Source organism: Pinus tabuliformis, chromosome J (assembly GCF_031772625.1).
Source record: "Pinus tabuliformis cultivar Carrire ecotype Pingquan chromosome J, CPIR1, whole genome shotgun sequence".
Taxonomy (NCBI): domain Eukaryota; kingdom Viridiplantae; phylum Streptophyta; class Pinopsida; order Pinales; family Pinaceae; genus Pinus; species Pinus tabuliformis.
In genome coordinates, this window is record NC_142295.1 from 656,182,246 (window position 1) to 656,201,090 (window position 18,845).

Here is an 18,845-nt window from a genome sequence, read left to right on the forward strand (position 1 = left end):
TGGAGATTGTTTCAGCTTCAGCTTTGGTACCTACTGATCTTACTATTTCGAGTGCCTCTCTTGACATGTATTCTCAATCCCTGTGGCTTGGTTCTTTGGATTCCCCTGATCCCTTAACTAAGACTTTTCCCTCTTACGAAAGTATCATGTGACTCTGGAGGAAGCACCATGGAATGATACTCATCATCGTTCCTCATTCTTGCCTGGATCGACAGTCATGTCTACCTGTATTAAGAACTTCTCTTCTCGTTTCTCGACCCAACCACTTCAAACACCTATCATGACTCATGAAGTTTGGTAGGAAGGAAACATGGGTAATATTACCCAAACGATGCCCATTGAAATTTTTGTTAAACATGTGTCCTTGAAAATGTTCATATTGGGGTGACTTGTTCTCCTGATGACATCAAGCTCTATACTCATCTCTTTCAAGAATTCCAAAACGTTTTTGCATGGTCATATGAAGAGATTCCCAACATTGACCCAAGTATAGTCGTGCACGATATTCCGACTTATCCTAATGTGAAGCCTATTCGACAATGACTTCATCTAGTGAACCCTAGAAAGACAGCCGCCATTAAAGGGGAAGTTGAAAAACTTCTTAAAGTTGGATTTATTTATCCTATCGCTCTCACAGATTGGTTGTTGAATATCGTACTGGTAACTAAAAAGCAGGGCACCATTCGGGCCTGTGTTGATTACCGCGACCTTAATCATGCTTGTCTAAAGGATAACTACCCCACTCCTTTTATAGACCAAATCATCAATGAATGTGTTGGGAGTGAGATATTTTCCTTTATGGATGGTTTGTCTGGTTACAATGAGATAAGCATTGCACCGGCCAATCAAGATAAGACTGCCTTTATCTGTCCGTGGGGAACTTTTTCATACAAAAAGCTCCCTTTTGGCCTTAATAATGTTGGGAAAACTTTTCAAAGAGCGGTGTCATATGATTTCCATGACAATAAAAATATTGCTCATCCTTATTTGGATGATCTTCCTACTCATTCATGTAAGTGCCATGACCATCCTGACCATCTTCGACAAATCTTTCTTCATTGTAGACACTACAACTTTTGGTTGAATCCGCATAAATGTGTCTTTTGCGTTGAATTTGGGTGCCTCCTTAGTTTCATTGTTTCGAAATATGGAATTAGTCTTGATCCTCTTAAATTCGAGCCTATTATTAATCTACACCCTCCCTCTTCGTTGCATCAATTACAGAATTTGCAAGGGAAAGCAAATTTTCTCTATCGTTTTGTGCCTAACTATGTTGAGCTAGCTTCAGGGTTCACCTAGTTGCTTAAGCAAGGGATTCTATTCATTTGAGATGAGGCTGCCCAAAAATCTTTCAATGACTTGAAATATGTCCTTGTTAATGCTCCTTTCTTGCACCCTCCGAACTATCATCGCGATTATTTTCTCTATCTAGCTGCAACCTCTAGCACCATTGCTATGGTGTTGGTGCAAGACAATTACAAAGGCCATGAACATGTTATTTACTACCTCAGACGTAATCTCCTCGATCCTAAGATTTGTTATGCTCATGTTTAGAAGTTGGCTTTGGCTTCCATTCAGGTTGTTTAGCACTTTCGGCATTATATTCTCCTTCACACTACAACCGTGATTTCTAATTGTAACCCCATGACTTACATTCTGAATCGTTAGTTACTTGGGGGAAAGTATTCCAAGTGGATTTTCATCCTCCAAGAATTCGATTTGGTGTTCACTACTGCCAAATCCAAGAAATCACTTGTATTTTCCGAGTTGATTTGCTCTCTTCCCTCTGCTTCTCTTCCTGCTGATGCTGATGAGCAGCTTCCAGACAAGACTCTTTTTTTAATTAGAACTGTTGACTCTTAGTATGTTGATATCATCGTGTATCTCCAAACATCCACCTTCCAGTCTGCATTGACCAAGGATGATCTTAGACACATTCAGCATCAATCCCAACCTTACCGCATCATTGGGGATACTTTATACTGCATTGGTGTTGATTCAATTCTTCACCGATGTTTAACTCTCGAGGAGGCTGAAAGAGTCATGAATGACTATCATTCTGGTGCATGTGGAGGTCATCTATCTAGCTATGCCACTACTCAAAAGATACTCCATGTTGGTTACTTCTGGCCCTCCATATTTAAGGATTACATCCTTGTTGTTTTCAAATGCTATGAGTTCCAAATTTATCAGCGAAAAATGCGCACCCCACCCGCTCTCCTTCACCCCGTTATTACCGTTGGTCCCTTTTCCAAATGGGCATTGACTATATGACATGTAACCTTCGTTTGGCTAGGTGGCATGGTTATATTATCGTTGCTATGGATTATTTCACCAAATGGGTCAAAGCGATGTCTACATATTCAGTTGGCGGTAAAATGGCTACGCAATTTCTACTCAATCACATTATTCCAGGTTTGGAGTGCCTCAAGCCATTTTCATGAACCATGGCTCCCATTTTCACGATTACATGATGGTTGAGCTGACTTCTACGTTGCGCTTGCGTCATGATGGCTCAACCCTGTATTACCCTCAAGCCAATAGCCAAGTTGAAGTTGCAAAAAAAAAATTAGTTACGATGCTTCAACGCACCATTGGGATGCACAAATCTAATTGGCATCTCATGCATTTTTCAACTTTGTGGGCTTATCGAACCTCGACCAAAGATGCAACTGGCTTCAAACCGTTCCATCTTGTCTATGATCTAGAAGAAAATTTATCGATTGAGTGTCAAATTCCCTCACTCAAACTGGTTGTTGAACTGCCTACCGAAACCTCACCTCAAGAAGAGTGCCTCTTTTATTTGGAACAACTCGATGAATCCTGTCGTCTTGCTACTTTAGTCATTGAAGCACAGAAAAAGCGGGTTAAGTCCCATTTTGATCAGCCGGTTTCTCCTCGTGATTTTTCTGAGGGTGATTAGGTCTTGCTATATGACCAAGTTAATGATAAGTTGGGGGCAGGTAAATTCGAACCCATGTGGCATGGACCCTATATTGTCAAATGTGTGTTACAAAAAGGGGCATATGAGCTAATTGATTATGAGAGGAATCCCTTAGACAAGCCCTGTAATGGGATGTATCTCAAGAAGTACTATGTCTGATTCATCTCGCATGGCTACTTTTGTACATAAGTGTGTTATTTATTTTTGTGCAAGTTTGGTTTGGTGTGTTCTTTTCAAGCAGCTTTCCTGTGTATCATGTCTTCACTTGCTTTGTAGATGCATGTGACTCCTTACGATGGTTTTGCTAATGGTGCTTACCATAGTACACAAAATATATCTTCCGCGGCATGGGCTATTTACGCTCCTAATGGTGAGTTGATTGATCTTTGAGGTAATTTTTTGGGTCAAATAACTAATAACATTGTTGAGTGCAACGCAGTTATCGAACTCTTGTCAGAAGCTATCACTCTTGACATTTGCGAAATGGTTGTTAACCTCGATTCACAACTTGTTGTTTTTCAACTCAATGGGTAATATTCCATCAAAAAACCTCACATATTAAGAATGTATTTGTGTATTCGTCTATTGGAAATAAATTTTGATTACATCACATATCATCATAGTCCTAGACATATGAATACATTAACAGATGCATTAGCTAATTATGTGTTAGACAAACATTAATGCAACATGTGAAAAAATAAAGCATTGTATCATAGTAAACAGGATATATATGTATATGTATATGTATATGTGTGTGTGTGTGGATAATGTTTGAGTGTCATACATCAAAACCCCAAAAAATAATATATGTGCTTAGTACATCCGTGGCTCACAGACGTCGAAACTGTAAATGCTAAAACTATGGGCTACTCGGCATGGTGCTCATGATAGCACATCACTGCTCGTACTACTTGAGTCAGTAAACGATGGATCCAATCTGACAACCCCACTGCATGCCGCTTATACTAGGGTGGGATGTCACCCACCCGGGCATACTCCGAGGTGCCTCTGGTTAAGTTGTCAAGGTTCCATGCAATCTCCTCCTTGTTATCAACTCCTTCCTAATAAGGAGTGATCTCGAACTACCGAGCAACACGTCTAGTGATTGGGGACATCCCGACTGTTCGCTGTGGTCCTACGTCTACAATTATAAAATCAAAATTTCACGAATACATATATTTCAAAAAAATAAAAAAATAAAAAAATTAAAATTGTTTTGCTTACCTCCATCATCAAAATCTTCTCCCTTTAGGACCGACATGTTAGGATCATCATGAAATTCAATACCACTATATGGCCAATCCTCTACCACGATCACCTGATGCCTCAGCCATGAAAAGAAGGTGGGCTTGTATGACATATGCTAGCCCCCACCGGTTCTGGGCATTAGTTCACTCCATCAGACCATCCATGGGTCTTGTGGCAATGGGGGTTTACCTCTGCTAGTTGATAATGAAATAGTGGGATCCACTCCAAAAAGAAGGTCACCAGAACAGAACCATATCCAAACTATTTTAGGTTCCCCAACTTGGCTTTGGATAACTGGCGCTTCATGTTCACCTTCATGGCTTCTGCCCAGTTGAAGATGGTGGGTGTCGTGTAGTCTATAGCATATTAGAATTTGGACTTGTTAGACTCATGCAATTCCTGAGCGCCAACAACTTTGTTTATGCTCAAGAGTAGTGTTTTCAACACAAGGTCATCAATAATCATGATATCAACCTTGCCACTTTTTTATTTCAGTGCTTCTGGGCAATGTTCTACTAGCAGCATGTTCACACTTGCCCCAATGGGCCCGGACCCATACAAATTGATTGGTTCCCCTCCTCGAGATAGTCCAGTGATGAAGTATATATCTGAAATCTATAGCTCCAACTCTTGGTCCCGGATCACAAAGACTTCTTGTCCAATGTCCCAAAGGCTAATCAAGTAATGCAATAGCTCAGGTTGAGCCCAAAGCCCAGTGTAAGGAAGAATTTGTGCAACCCATAGTTCCTCAAAGCATCTAGGCAATTTTGATCTACCAATGCCTATGCATCATTTTCCTCATGCTCGCATTCTTTCCACTCTAATTTTCCTGCAAACGCCATGAAATCAAGTCAAAATCAATCCTTGACTGAGAGTATACAAATTTAAAGCAACGAAATCAGCCAAAACATCAAAATTTTCTCCTCTCTATGCCGGCACGAATGTTTTAAAATAGGAGTGCCGAAGACGCAAGTGACTGAGTTAAATAACCCTCAATTGGCACAATCCTAAGCCTAGATCTCGTGCCGACCGAGGGTGATTTTTTTTTCCAAAACCTCCTCAAAAAATAAAAAATAAAAAATAAAAAATGGCTAAAAACAAGAAAAACAAGTATGAAAATGAAGCTAAGAGTCTCAGATCTTACCTGCAACTGACGGTTCGTCAATCGGCCTCCTGGATCTGCTGCAATCTTCTCTTGAAAATCTAGGGCACAAATGGGTAAAAATTGCTCCACACAAGGTATAAAGGTAAATGGTAAAAAATAAACTACTTTTCCCCTTTTTATTCAATGTTTCATTACATTTTAGGGTTTTGAAAGCATTTTTCACCTATTTTTACCTTAGAAAACGAATAATACGTTTGCTTCTTATCCAATGACAGGTGATGGATTGCTGATGATGGTGCTAAGTCGTGTTTAGCTCTTTTCTCCAAAATGATAATATAATGCACTACATAAACCCCTAATACTTAAAATTCAAAAAGAGTGAAGGGATCTCTACTTGAATGGTTCATGAGGCACAATACTTGCTAAGGTTTTGCAAATGGGGTAGCAAGCTAAGTGGGCTTGATTGTGGGGAAAACTCCACAGTTAAGCGCGCTTGAGCCAGAGGAGATCTGGGATGGATGACCTCCTAGGAAGTCCTGGTTACCGGGTGCAAGCCCCGAAAGTGATGATTGACGCTATGTGATTCATTTCACTAGTTTCAATCCCACTTCTTCACCTCTGTGAGCATCACCCAAAAATCATGAGAAATTAGTCAGTTACGACTACCTCTCATGGAAATGGTCATACATTAATGACTTACTTAACGCATTTGAATACCAAAATGATATCTAATATCTGTATATTAATGATTGAGAACATGTAACAATACATAGTACAATACTCCTCACAAGTATCGAGCACTATCTCCACCTGTTACACACAAAACTAGCTCAGATCTGATCAATCACTACTCAAATCTCCTCCACTGCTTTGCATGCCTCCATTGCAGAACCTTGCAAGAGAATGAATTATGAATGGCTGATCCAAACTCCTATTTACCTTGTGAAAATCACTCACACTGGAAATCACGTGAGCACAGGCTATTCTACTGGGCATATATTGTGCAATCCTCATGGGCATACTCAATACATTGCTTGTGAAAGATCTCATGCACAGCTATAGTCACAACTGATAGCAATCTCAACCTCTAACACCTGTCTCCACTGAACTGTACATGCACTGAGTTAACTGATTTATTCTTCAGTTGCATTATGAGTTAATAATTAATGAATTAATTAAATACTAATTCACACAACTCATCACTTAGTCTATTGGCCAGTTAGAATAAATACAACTAGTTCGACTAAGTCAAACTAAACACAACTCCATTAACTGCTCATCCAACTCCACAGAACTCAACCACATGAGTTCTAACTAATGTCCTGCATGCAATAGCTCAACTGACCCACAAAGAAAGCAGATTTCCTTCTGACAGCTGCATGTGCCACATATGTAGCTCAAACTGAAGTGCTCCAAGAGGATAAGATAAAGTTTATAGTCTAAATATTATTATGAGACAATAATATTTGACTTTTCTATTTTTGACTAGCAGTATAAAAGTAGACTTTGATCACTCCTTCTGTGATCCAAAAATAGAAGTCCATCTATTTTTCCCAACATGACCAATCATCCATAAACAGTAAACTACAACTCATAGATCATGATCCATATGTCTAAAAATAGACATAGTCTAAAAATAGACTTTGCGCCAAAACTTGCCTGTGGGACCACTTAGTGAAGGTGACTCCTTTCCACTAAGATCCATCATCTTGTTGCATTCTCAACAAGCATTTCTTGTTGCACACTTTTCAACACTCCCTCTCAACAAGAAAGGCTTCCTATCAAACCCGATCCTGTAACTCTGGAATGTTCTGCATGCAACACATCTGCCCAGTCCACTTTGCTCCAACAACACTTGGAACAAAAACACTCCCAACTGACCACTCCGTTGGGCTAGGAACATACTCTGATGCTGAAGCTCTACCTGCTGCTGACAAGTGCTCCCTCTCTGACATCTGCGCTATTGCAACATCTCCATGCATCTTGCACCATTTCACACCTCTCTGTGCCACCTAGCACTGTGCAAAACACTTGTGCCTCTCGCATTGCTGCAACCTGCATGCTATGCGTTGTCCTGGGATTCCCTACACTGTCACTCTCTCTATCGCTCCATCTGCATCTGTCTCTACCCAATCAATCAGTTCCTGCTACTACACATTGGGGCTCCCATAGCAAGGTCTCATCCAAGAGGTTGGGTACCTCAAGGATCTTGCCCCTCCTCCTTGGGACAATCAATCCACATCACCCCACCTCCTACCTGGTGGTATGGCTGCATACGATCCCTCAGCCCACCTGGCTCAAAGTTTCCCCCTACTGGAGGCCTCTGGATGAGTAGATGTCTCTACTCGATCTCCTCTCAGCTTCCCCTATTATGGCTACTCCACAACCTCCTGAAGCTGTTGCACCAATCGTGGCTCCTCCATAATCGTCTGTGACTTCTTCTAGCTCTGCATGTTGAGAGGTAATATACACTCCCTCTCAACCACCAAGTCTCCATCAGTTGCCTTGCTGCTCAAGGCTTTGCATGCATCTTGAACCTCAAGAGCATACAGGTTCTTGACTCGTGAACCAATCTGCTTCACCTGTCTAGTGATGATGTGTCTAAGGAAAACCTTTCCCTTACTGAAGACTACATCATAGCCTCTGTCTTCCAGCATCGCGATCGACACCAAGTTTCTCTTCAGTCCTAGTACATACTTGACATCAGTCAAGGTAAGGTGAGCTCCATGCTCCCTCTGAAAAATAACCATGCCTACACCTGAGACACTATACTTCTCATCATTACCCATCGCTATGAGTATCTGGAGATCTTTCTCCTCCAAAGTATTGAACAAACTTTTGTCACCGGTCATGTGGAAAGAAGCTCCACTGTCAAGAAACCAACCACTTCCCACCATGGATGAAACCATGCATGCGAAGAGCATGAAGTCCAACTCAAACTATGATGCAAGTGCCTCACCTTCAGATCCTTCCCCGGATCCCTTCTTGGATTTCTTCTTTGGGCAATTAGTAGCATAATGGCCCAACTCATGACAACGAAAGCATCTCACCTTCGACTTGTCAACCTTCTTCCCATCATTAAAAGAATTGGATTCGGACAGAGAACCCTTCACCTTCCCCTTCTTCGCCTTACTCGCTAAGGCACAATTCTCCTCATCATGCATAGATGAAGAATTGTCTCTGGTGCGCCGTCTAATCTCCACTTGCACAAGATCCGACCAAAGTCTCTCCCATCCTGGAAATTTCTCCCTTCCATTCACCGAGTCTTGGTAGCTATGCCAACTCTTAGGAAGGCCAAGGAGTGCTAGACTCACCATATCCTCATCCTCAATAGTTACCCCCACACTTCCCAGCTCATCCCGGCATTGGGTGAACTTCGTGAGATACTGGGGCATACTGTCTCCATTCTCGCACCTAATGTTTCTGAGTTTATCCTTGAGCGCCATTCCACCAGCTCAAAACTCAACCGCTTCTGATCTACAATTCGTGAGAACAAAGCATTTCTTGTACAGAGATCGACTGTATGGGCATTCACCTGATATCTCACCTTCCAAAAGAAAGATGAATCCAGAGGCTACCTGGCCCGATTATAGACTCTGCCTGAAGAAATAAAATGTAAACACTTTCTAAATAATAGATCTGATGATCAATAGCTCCGATACCATGTAGAACTTTTTCTACAAATCAACCAGCTCCGATACCATGTAGAAATTTTGAATAATATGACACTTATTCACAGAGATTATCCCGATTATACACTATTGCAGAATACATGCATAATACTTAACCTCCTCTACGTTGATCATCAATTCAACAACATCAAAAAAAATGAAACATCAATCGCATGCACACATTAACACAGTATGTAACCCGGGGAAAGCTTACAACTGAAAACCCCACACTATCTGTATATTAATGATTGAGAACATGTAACAATACATAGTACAATACTCCTCACAAGTATCTAGCACTATCTCCACCTGTTACACACAAAACTAGCTCAGATCTGATCAATCACTACTCAAATATCCTCCACTGCTTTGCCTGCCTCCACTGCACAACCCTGCAAGAGAATGAATTATGAATGGCTGATCCAAAATCCTATTTACCTTGTGAAAATCACTCACACTGGAAATCATGTGAGCATAGGCTATTCTAATTGGCATATGTTGTGCAATCCTCATGGGCATACTCAATACATTACTTGTGCAAGATCGCATGCACAACTATAGTCACAACTGATAGAAATCTCAACCTCTAACACCTGTCTCCACTGAACTGTACATGCACTGAGTTAACTGATGTATTCTTCAGTTTCATTATGAGTTAATAATTAGTGAATTAATTAATAACTAATTCACACAACTCATCACTTAGTCTATTGGCCAGTTTGACTAAATACAACTAGTTCAACTAAGTCAAACTGAACACAACTCCATTAACTGCTCATCCAACTCCACAGAACTCAACCACATGAGTTCTAACTGATGTCCTGCATGCAATAGCTCAAATGACCCACAAAGAAAGCATATTTCCTTCTGACAGTTGCATGTACCACATCTGTAGCTCAAAATGAAGTGCTCCAAGAGGATAAGATAAAGTTTATAATCTAAATATTATTATGAGACAATAATATTTGAATTTTCTATTTTTGACTAGCAGTCTAAAAATAGACTCTGATCACTCCTGTTGTGATCCAAAAATAGAAGTCCATCTATTTTTCCCAACATGACCAATCATCCATAATCAACAAACTGCAACTCATAGACCATGATCCATATGTCTAAAAATAGACTTTGCACCAAAACTTGCCTGCAGTACCACTTAGTGAAGGCGACTCCTTTCCACTAAGCTCCATCATCTTGTTACATTCTCAACAAGAATTTCTTGTTGCACACTTTTCAACAGTATGGACTTAAAGTACAAGCACATGCTATCCCCTTCAAGTGTGCGATCAAAAAAACTGGGGTACCTACCAAAAATGGTGGGGGGAAATGGGAAATTTCCATTAGTTGTGTTGGAAACTCACTCTTGAACATGACACTTTATGCTTCATGTGGGTTGGGATATCCACACTTCAACGTTGACTTTCCTGGGTTGGGTCGTTCATTTTTTCCTTTCCATTTGATCTTTGCCACATCATCATGACTTCCGATCCTATGGATCCAACAGATTGCCAAACTCTGGAGTCGTGTCACCGATATGTTTAAGAGTTATCCTTCTGCAGTGTTGGACCCACTTTTTGTCTTTGTATTTCACCTCCTTTCTTATATTTTTGCCACATTTTGATCCCTATTTAAGACTCTTGTGTATCATTTCATCCTCATTATTCTATTGATAGTGATAGATCCAATCCCTCGGTAAAAGCATTATAATGGTGTTATTTAACTATTCTATAACTCAAAGATCAAATGTTTCATGTTTAGATCCTTGAGGTTAACTAATCATTACAGGTTTAATGTTGTGATGTATTGCTACAGGTTGCCAGAAGTCTCCACAAGTCAAATTTAACTAGTTGCTGGGTAGTTGAGTATGAAATTGTTGTAGGTGAAAAAATAGATTTTCTGATCAAATGGGGAAGAATTTAGAAATTATGAGACATGGGTTTTGTTCATAGCACCATGTTTCATATAACCCAGAAACTGTTTGCCAAAATTCATCTTTGTGAAGGAGTTATCGTGGAATATTCCAATGAAAACCATTTCTAAACATGAACGTATTGGATCAGTTGGGTCCGAATTTTGTTGAACGGTTTTGGTTGAAAAGTTCTATATCAAAATATGGTTTTGATAGGAAGTGGATAGCTAATAATTAGAGGATTTTAGTGATAAATAATATTAATTCACAGATCTCCATATCGTTGGTTTTTCCATGCCTTTCTCTGTAACAGATCTGATGCTTGCCAATTATGTATCAGGCTCTATTATAAAGCATGCCTTTTGATTTTGACAGGGGAGAATGCCGAACCTTTGAAGTATTTACTGTATAATTATGACTTAGCTTCAATAGAAGATTGTTATGATGCTTTTTCTCTAAATTCTAGTTGAATGCGTTGATGGGATGTTGATGCTCATGTTTTAATTGTGATCGAAATCGTTTCGTTACTGTAAGTTTATTAGCCCCCAGGTGTGGCTAGGCCCACCCATCTGGGTTTTCTCTGTATTTTCATCAACAGTGTCACTATGAAACTAGTTACAGTTAATTTCCTTTTCTATTGCAAGTTAGTTCAATTGAGTTGTTCGTTTGATTGATTAGTACACATAGGTGCGTTGAATGATTGCGAAATTCTTGTTATTTTCATAGTTGCAATTAGATTCGGGTGTGAACGTTGTGTGCTTTCCAAACCAGAGCTATGCCATTACCCTGATTTTCCATCATCTTAAACACATTGTATGGTCGTTTGACAAGTTGATTGAAATCGCTACCTATGGTCAATGCCAGAATAGTCCTTAAACTTTTCGATAGTCATGTATGAATAAGATCTAAATTGATTAAAACAGGCTTCGTCTATTCGCCAAATCGAACTCTATTTCCCTAAGAGAATTGAATCAAATTGATCCCTTGATTAAACTGTTAGCATTGTATAGGCAACACGAATATAGGAAAACGTTGCATCGACTGTTCAAATACTGTAATGGATTTGGTTGAAACAAATTGGATTGGTGACCAAAGCGTGAAGATGTATTACTTGCACAGATGATTGATTGGTTTTTGTTTTGTTTCATTTTATTTAACAGACTATCAGATTAATGCATTGTGGATTGGTAACAGAACACTACAGGAACATTTGTGTGTAATTCTTTAGCTCATACTTGCCTCCCTTGTTCATGCAATTACCAATTTCATTAGTTGACTGAAACGATTACTCTTCCCTATTTCTATGCAATAATTAGTCTCATTTGAATGATTGATCTCTCTCTTGGTTCATAGGTTTCAGTTATCCACTTCGTAGTTAAATCATTACCTAGATTTACAACATCATATTGGTTTTGAGTAAGAATATTCACAAGTAGGGATTATTGTGATTCTAGGAAAGATTTAAGTATAGTTCCTTAGAATTTGTGTGATTACATAGTTGGGTGTTAAATAGGATCAGCATTAGGGTTGCCTTCATTAATCAAATCAAGTGGTTTATTTGAAGATAGAACAACAAATAAGTGAGTGATATAGTAAAACAGAGTAATTTCTTCATATCAGTACTTAACTCCTGAGTCTTGATAGGGTAATAGAAAATTAGGTACAGAACAATTGTTTGATTGAGTTGCTATTAGGATAGATTACTCATTTTCTTAGAGTTGGATTGTTATAGATTGCTTGAGGATTGAGTTATCATTGATACAAATTGCTTATTTGCTTCAGGAATGAATTGTTATTTGTATCGATAGTTTAATGGTTGAATGGTTATTAGTACAGGTTGTTTGATTGCTTCAAGTAAGAACTACCATCATCATAGGATGCTTGTTGAGTAATGATTAAATGGTTTTTGCAAATAGAAGGTCTGGTACCAACATTTGAAGATTTGATTGAGTAAATTTTTGTGTGAATAGAAGTCCATTTTCATCACTAGAGATACGTAGTTCAGTAGTTGTTGAGTACAGATTTGAATTCTAGAATTTGTGAAGGTTTTGAATCTCTAGATTAAATTTTATTGTTGGGTTTGCTCATGACAGTTAGATGTTTGATTTCTTTTAAGTTTGAAAGAAGCATTTGTTTGTTTTATTCCTTAGCCGCTCATTATAAAGGAAACCTTAAAGATCTGACCTATAAACTGAATCAAGAAGTGCAGTGTAACTCATGTTTATGAGCCCGGATTGACAATTAAATATTAAGAGGTTTAATTCACCAATTTAATCTCTCAACATTTTGGCATCGTTGTCGGGGAGTTGTAATTTTTTATTCAGGTAACCATTATCAGAGTTTCAGGATCTTGCAGGGTTGTCAGAGGGTGGAGAGTGTACGGTAAGACGTGAGTGAAGAGCCACGCATCCACTTTTGTGGGGTTGCTCCAAAGTCTGACCAATTACTGCTTGTTCTTGAGTTTTTATTTCCTTTTATTTTATGCATAGAAGTAAAGGTAGACCTAGGGATAGTAAAGGTAGATTCATTTCCAGTGTTAGTTTTCTTGCAATTAGCAGTTTTTAATTCAAGCTTTGAATGACAAAATTTTTTTGGGGTGCTGTAAGAACCCCTCTCTTTTGTACTAATCCATGTTGCGAGATAGGGATCATCAACTAGCAGGAGAAATTCAAGAATGACCGAGATCTTGAAGAATGTCCCTCGAAGCACTTTCTCAAATCCTAGCAGTAGCTGGGGTATATTCTTCTCAGGAAGAGTTTATCCTGACTACATTCAGGAAATTATCTGCCTCTCCACACCCAGAACAAGATTTGGAAAGCTCCCTTAAGTCCTCTTGCCTATCTACCAAGGATATCGATGATCCATGCACCAAATATGATGGGGAGCATTCAACTGAACCTGAGATTGAAGAGATTTCACCATGCCCAGCAACAAGCTTTGTGTGCATTCCAGAGACTGATTATCCAAGCTCTTCTGGCATGACCGAGGAAGACATTCAGAGTGGTCCAAATGAAGAAACGAGCCAATACCACCAGGATTACATCGAGCATTGGTTCAAGGTTACAATTCAGTCAAAGTATCACTCTCATCTTCAAATACTCTTCACATCATCTCTTTCAAAGATGTTGATTGTTCATGCTCATGTACCATCTAAAGTTTATATGTTAAATCTAGGCATGATCATATCTTTGTATCTTATCTGCACATACCTTCATTGGAAGTTTTCTTTCACTTGAAGGAGGATATCTTATCTTTAGTATACTAGGAAAGTTAGTATTATATTAAATAAATGAAATAGTAAAGAGAAAAATAAGTCCTTTTGTGAAAACCAGCATGTCTGGCACAACTGGACAGGGACTTTGCTTGAAAACCAAGTAACTAGTGGGAAAGGTTCCCAATAAAGTTTGTAAATTTGTATGAGTTCTTAAAATCATGTATTTTTCATGTCATTATGTTTTTACTCGAGTTGGTTGATGTGGGATTCCTTAAGGCCCACCTACCAACAAGCCTTATCCCATCTACATCAACACATCATCTGGGACCATGGTTAGGGTTAGATAAGGTACCTAGGAGCCTGCATGCCTTAATGGAAGGTATCCATGTCATCTACCAAGGAAATACATCAATGTTTCTTGGTGGATGAATTTTGCAGTCCATTCGACTTTGAAAAATCCATTCATGGCTAGTAGAATGTACCTAGTGCCTTGATTCCCATTGACATCAAAGGTGGGATATCTCGCATTGGTTAACGATCTCCTCAATGGTCGGTAATCCAATGATTCTTGCTTATGTTCGACATCGACACCATTTATTCACATATGCAGGATTGCACATGGATGTGTAGTGATTGAGGACTATATGGTTTTGTGATCTCAGCACATATTTGCAACAATGAGGACAATTGTAGCAGCATTTCCTTTTCTTTTAGTAGAAATCTTGTTTCAATAAAGGTTTCCATGTAGTAGCTTGATCATCATTTGCAGCAGTCATCTTCCTTATTTGTTTGGGGACATACAACTCCTCAAGTGTGGGGGAGGAGGGGACTTTCATTTTCCAGTCTCCTTTATTATCTCTAGTTTAGCCTTCTTCAACAGATCCAGAACCATCTTCAGTTCATATTTCAAGAAATATTTTCTTAGTTTTGCAACATGAGAATAGTGTCATCATCCAAGTGCAATTCAAATCTGCTGCAAACTCATCCTTCTTCTATGGAGATCATGCTTGAACAATGGACCTGAATTCTATGCATTCACATTATCTTTGCTTAAAATATTTTAAGTGACCCAGGTATCATCCTGACTCATTTGGCTTGATTATAGATAGTTGATAATTACTAATTATAATTGTAGGTTTACCTTACATCCCTGGTCACTACTCTTGTTATCCCCAAATCCTTGACTTGAAACCACCCATGCCTCCCTTGTAACCATCATCCTTCCTAATTCTGAACTATATCCTAATTCCTAATTCCTAATTCTGAACTATATCCTCCTTTACCACTATTATTACTGAACTATCTCAAAACCTTGATCAAAATATTACCCCTGGCTCCATCATCATCATTATCCAGTTAGCTAGAGCTTATTATCAACATTCAAATATATACCTTCTTGATGATATTTTTAGTGCTTTAGATGCCACACAGTAAGTTATCTGTTTAAGGAGTGCATTAGAAGTGTTTTAAAGAATAAAACTGTTGTTCTAGTGACACATCAAGTGGAGTTCTTACGTGAGGCAGATATGATAGTTGTTATGAGAGCAGGACAGGTTATGAGCTCAGTACATATGATGAACTTTCCCAATAAGACACTGGATTTGGGGCATTTTTTGATGAACACAAAAAGGGATTATATGATGTGATAGTAAAAAGTGATATGGACTACGACTCTGTTAGAGATGATTGGATAATTGCTACAACAATTAGAGGACCAGGAGCTTGTGGTGTTTTACAACTTGCTGAACCTATTGATGCCTATACTCCACTCACTAACAAAGCAATCACACATAAAGATGTATATGCTCCATTTGCTCTAATAATCTGGGGTACATGCACCTTTGAGAAGAAAGTTAGAAATACACAAGCTGCAGGATTTAGTGCAACCATTATTTACAACAATGAAGATAGTATCGATCTAGTTTCAATGGCTGGAAATTCAAATGGTGTCACAATTCATGCAGTGTTTGTTTCTAAAGCAGCAGGAGAAATGTTTTTGAAACATGTTGGAGATCCAAATATGGAATTTTGGCTCGTCCCTTCATATGAGAACACAACATGGTCAGTATTGGAAATTGCTTTCATCTCCCTTCTTGTTATTTGTGTTGTGCTTGCAACCTATTTCTTTGTATGAAGGCATCGATTAAGACATGTTGGAAATCATTCACATATTCGTGAGTTCCATGGTATGATATTAATACTAGGATGGTCAATCTGGCAGTCTAGCTTGGAAAATGTCCATGAATTCACCATTATTTCAACTTCAGCAGTAGGGACCACATCATTCTCTTTATCAAATGTAGCAACAAAAACAACAGCACCAATCCAAATACAATCAACAACCTCTAGGGAAGAAAACTAATTGAAATAAAGTTCTCCAAACCCCATACACTTCTTTGCCAGGTCCCGTTGTGCCTTCAAGAAAGCCAGATAATTCAAATATGAGTTCTAGCCAAGGGAGTGATTGCTCTTTCTGAACAAGTTATGCTATTTTGTTACTTGTTATCTTCTTCACCTTGTTTTTCTTGTCGAAGGAATGAGGACTATGAGTGAAAGGATTATGTATATTTTATTATTCAGCTTTCAACAAAGCTAAAGATGGTAGATTTCTAGGGAAAGTAATTTCCTTCAAGATCTGTTTTGACAATATCATATTTTTTCTAGGCCATATGTTACTCTGCTTACTGACTCTAGGGGTTGATGGTGAATATTGAATGGAATACATAGGTCTTCCCTATAGAAATTCCCACTGTAGATCAATAGATTATGCAATATACTAAAACACAATACAATATCTACTTCTACAAAAAATTTCAGAAGCTTAATCCAATTGAGCAAGATCAAGAGAATACATATAACTGAGAATGAGAAATCAATCACACATAACACAGAAGAAATAACCTAGGTAAAGGCTCAGCCTAAAACCCCAATCTCTGTATTATCATACAAATTGAAATCTTGTTCAAGTTACAAAAAGAATTAGCTCTCAAGCTATCCTACTATCTCTGCAATCAAACAATACAGCTCATAGACTCAATAGACATTGTATATGTTCTCAAGTCCTCCAAGCCTCTTATTTCCTTGTGCAGTTTTTCTTGGGGTCCAGTGAAGCCACATGTGTGAATTGGGTTCATCACACTCACAAAACTTGAAGAAGTAATTATGCAATCCTCAAGGAAATAATTCCTTCTGCATGCAAGGAATATTCAGAATCGAATATTCTAGCAACTGATAGTACACTGCCCCTCCATCTGATCTCAATTGGGTCTTTGTCTGAACTGACATGCATGAGTTATTTATGAGAGAATATTCAGTTATCTGAAGTGCAGTAGTTACATGCATGCATGCATTAACTAACTAAAATCAAATTAATTCAACAAACTGTTTGAATTAATCTAACTGGACTTGACTCAATTAACTAAGTCAACTAATTACAACTCATCCTTATCTCTTTAACTGATGGATAAATTCCTCAGTAAATGGAGAAATTGTTGCATGTCCCCACATAGACTTCATGTTTGATTTTCTACAACTAATTAACTCATGGTGAATTAATTAATTATTTTACAAACAACTGCTAAGATCAAATTTGGATTTTTACTTCTCTATTTTAATTCAGGGACTAACTAAAATAGGAAGGTATCCTGAAATTCTATTTATAGTAGTACTAAATTTAGCACTTCTATATTTAGCATTTCTTGTTGCTATTTTAAACATTCTCTTAACAATAGAAATAATAAAGGTAGGCCTAGAATTTTCCTGTTTATTCTTATTGTAAATGAGACCTGTTGACCAGAGATGTTTGTCACTTGTCAGAGCAGATATAGAATACAAGCAGAAAGACTTTGTTAGAGGTATCAATTGGAAATTATTGACTCGTGAGGAATTTTGAAAGATCTTGAGGTTTCACAACAATCAATGAGTTTCCCTATGAGTTGAAACTACAAGGTATAATGTTGTTTCTTAGGTGAAAATTTTAGTTGAATAAGGAAATGATGTAATTTGAAAGCCCGTCTAGTCCACATAGCAGACATAGCAAATAAGATGAGGTAGATAGAGTCATAGCTGAATATGGGAGGTTGCGGGAGGACTATCCTGAGTTCTTTAATGGGTATTTGGAATGACTGAAAGTTGTTTGTCTTGGATAACCCATTGATTTGTTTGAACCTATTATTTATGTCTATGCTTTTTGAAAGGCAAAATAATGAAGAGCATTTAGTATTTTTCCTCATACCTAAAAGACATAAGAGGGTGAGTGCACATAGGGTGGCATGACAGTTTTCAAGGTGTTCGATTCCAATACAGGGAGATTTGGAAGTTTTGATTAAGGTTGTTGGCCTTTGAAATATTTTAGTTCCATCTATGTTTTACTAGGATGCATGAGGGCATGCATCAACTTAAGCATGGGGGAGATGTTGGACCCACTTTTTGTCTCTGTATTTCACCTCCTTCACTATCTTTTTGCCACATTTTTATCCCTATTTAAGACTCTTTTGTACCCTTTCATCCTCATTACTCTATGGATAGTGACAGATCCAATCCCATGGTAAAAGCATCATAATGGTATTATTTAACTATTTTATATCTCAAAGATAAGATGTTCCATGTTTAGATCCTTGAGGTTAACTAATCATTACAGGTTTAGTGTTGTGATGTATTGATATAGGTTTCCAGAAGTCTCCTCAAGTCAAATTTAACTAGTTGCTAGGTAGTTGAGTATGAAATTGTTGTAGGTGAAAAAATGGATTTTCTGA

The 18,845-nt window shown here is 38.3% G+C and overlaps 1 pseudogene; it reads left to right on the forward strand.

Annotated features, from left to right (window-relative positions):
- The first annotated feature begins 15,751 nt into the window (after positions 1-15,751).
- On the forward strand, positions 15,752-16,225 carry LOC149228607 (receptor homology region, transmembrane domain- and RING domain-containing protein 2 pseudogene; annotated as a pseudogene).
- The last annotated feature ends 2,620 nt before the right edge of the window (positions 16,226-18,845 follow it).